The 2,500-nt window shown below is 39.2% G+C and overlaps 1 protein-coding gene across 1 annotated transcript in view; it reads right to left on the bottom strand.

Moving 5' to 3' along the window:
* LOC135091205 (putative uncharacterized protein DDB_G0271974) overlaps positions 1 to 2,500 on the bottom strand; it is an 11,724-nt gene that overhangs the window by 9,020 nt on the left and 204 nt on the right. The gene's annotated exons all lie outside the window — the stretch shown is intronic.

The raw sequence follows: 2,500 nt of genomic DNA, 5'->3' as shown, positions 1-2,500 counted from the left end.
CAGCATCCCAAACAATAAGAACAACACGACAAGTAAACACCACAACACCACCAAACAACCCCTCACACACACACACACACACACACACACACACACACACACACACACACCAGGAGAGGGGCTGTGTGGCGCGGCCCATCAACTTTTGCCTTCCCTTTGAACTCCTGTCCTGTGTGCCAGCTGTGTTGCACTGTTGCTCACGCTGGTAAGGGACACGGTTTTCTCTCTCTCTCTCTCTCTCTCTCTCTCTCTCTCTCTCTCTCTCTCTCTCTCTCTCTCTCTCTAGCATCACCATTGTTCACGAGATTTTTTTTTCTTTTAACTTATAAATTACTGTTACTATTATTGTTTTTATTTATTTATTTCTGCTTATTACGGTTTGTTATTGTTGTAAAGTGCTGATCGTGTCGCGTAGGAAGAACAGATGTACGCATTTACAAACATACGTGCGGGTATAACGAGTGGACATGTATCTACTTATAATACGATAGATGTTATACCTTATCTGTAACTTACGTCCCTTGGTCAGCTTTCTTACAGTGAAAATAATAATAATAAACTAAAAAATCTCGAGGTACACACAACGCCAACAGTTCAAAAAGTTCAAACACACAGTCTCCAGGCAAGTCAGAAAGCACAGTATTTAAACATTTCCAATACGTACCTTGTCAACAAGTGAGAGGCGAACTGACTGAAAAGAAATGTAGCAACACGACACAGGAAATTAATAAAACTTCGGAAATGAGAGAACGGTCCACCTCAAAAATAGGACAAAAAAAAAAAAAGGAAAAATAAGGGAATGAAAACAATATCAAAAGAAGCAAATACAGTCGATCTAAAAAAAAGAAAAAATGTATAAAAAAATAAAGAACAACAGGCAAGATAAATGAAGCCAATATACAGTTGACCTGAAAAAGAAAAAAATAGGAAAAGAAAAAAAAACAAGGAAAAAGAAAGACAAGGAAAAAGGAAGCAAACAAACAAATAATCAGGTACTTACATTACGGCACGCCTTCACACCTGTAACAAAACAAATAAAGAAAAATTAATTACAATCATCAATTATTCCCCCACGAAAAAAATTAATCATCACTACCACCACCTTTTCACAACCAACAGTAATCACCACCACCACCAACACCACCACCTTTTCACCACCAACAGTAATCACCACCACCACCATCACCACCTATTCACCACCACCAACAATAATTAATTACACTCATCACTCCTTATCAAAAACAACCATCACCATCACTGTCTATCAATTAAAGCAAGAAGTCTCACCAACTTCACTAACATAATTAAGAAATGGCATTAATTTCCACTCACAATATCCAATAACATTACCAATTTCTATCAAGGAATATGGAAGCTGCAACACCAAACACAACAACAAAAAACAATTACACAAGTCCACCAATGAACGAAGAAAACGGAGAGCAGAAAAGATCAATGATGTCAACAGAACAGGCACAAGATAGAACCGTCAATAACATCAACTGTAACTACAAATAAGATTAAATTTCCACCAGCCATTATTTTCCTAGTACTTTCCTTAGTACACCAATACACACAGAACAATGACAAAGACAGCAGCAGCAACAGAACAGCAGTACAACACAAGATCAAGAACAGAGAACAAATGATAAAAAAAAACAGCAGAACAGAGATAAAGAGAGCAGCAGCAGAAGTCATTGGTGTAAATACAAATGTACGTATATGATTAATCCTTTACCGCCGAAGTTAAAGGGAACTGATGACGACAGGCGTTGAAGAGCGATGGGTGTGACAGTGACGAGGGGAAAAGGGAGATGATGCAGTGTAGATAGTGATAGGAGAGTGAGTGGGGGTAGGGGGTCTTTAAAGATACAGTAACACAGGGCCCTTTAAAAACAGTGATACAGGAAGCGTGATGCAGTGATATTGACACAGGTGGCTTTAAAAATAGTGATACAGAGGTTTAAAAATAGTGATACAAAGCTTTTAAAATACAGAAACACAGGGGTCTTTATAAATACAGTGACAAAGGTAGCGAGATACAGAGGCGATAGTGACACAGGAAGCTTTAAAAATACAGTGATGCAGAGGTTTAAACAATACAGTGACAGATCTATCTCCTCATTCCCTGTTCGCTCAATTCTTTTCCTCTGGTTCTCTCTTCCCCTTCACTTCCCCTCTGGTGTCATTTCTTAATTTCCCTTCCTCCCCTCACATTTTTCCTATTCTCATTCATCCCCCATCTTACTTTTCCTCACATTTTCTCCTCATTTCATTGTGTTCTCATAATTATTCTCTCCTTTCCTCACTCCCCTCTCTTCCCCTCTCCTCTTCAGTTCCCCTCCTATCCTCTCTCATCCCCTTACTCTTCTCCACTTCACAATTCCTCTCTCCCCTCATCATCCTCATTCATATAACTCTCTCTCTCTCTCTCTCTCTCTCTCTCTCTCTCTCTCTCTCTCTCTCTCTCTCTCTCTCTCTCTCTCTCTCTCTCTCACTC

This window comes from Scylla paramamosain, chromosome 37 (assembly GCF_035594125.1).
Source record: "Scylla paramamosain isolate STU-SP2022 chromosome 37, ASM3559412v1, whole genome shotgun sequence".
Taxonomy (NCBI): Eukaryota; Metazoa; Arthropoda; class Malacostraca; order Decapoda; family Portunidae; genus Scylla; species Scylla paramamosain.
This window is presented reverse-complemented; position numbering and strand designations above follow the sequence as displayed.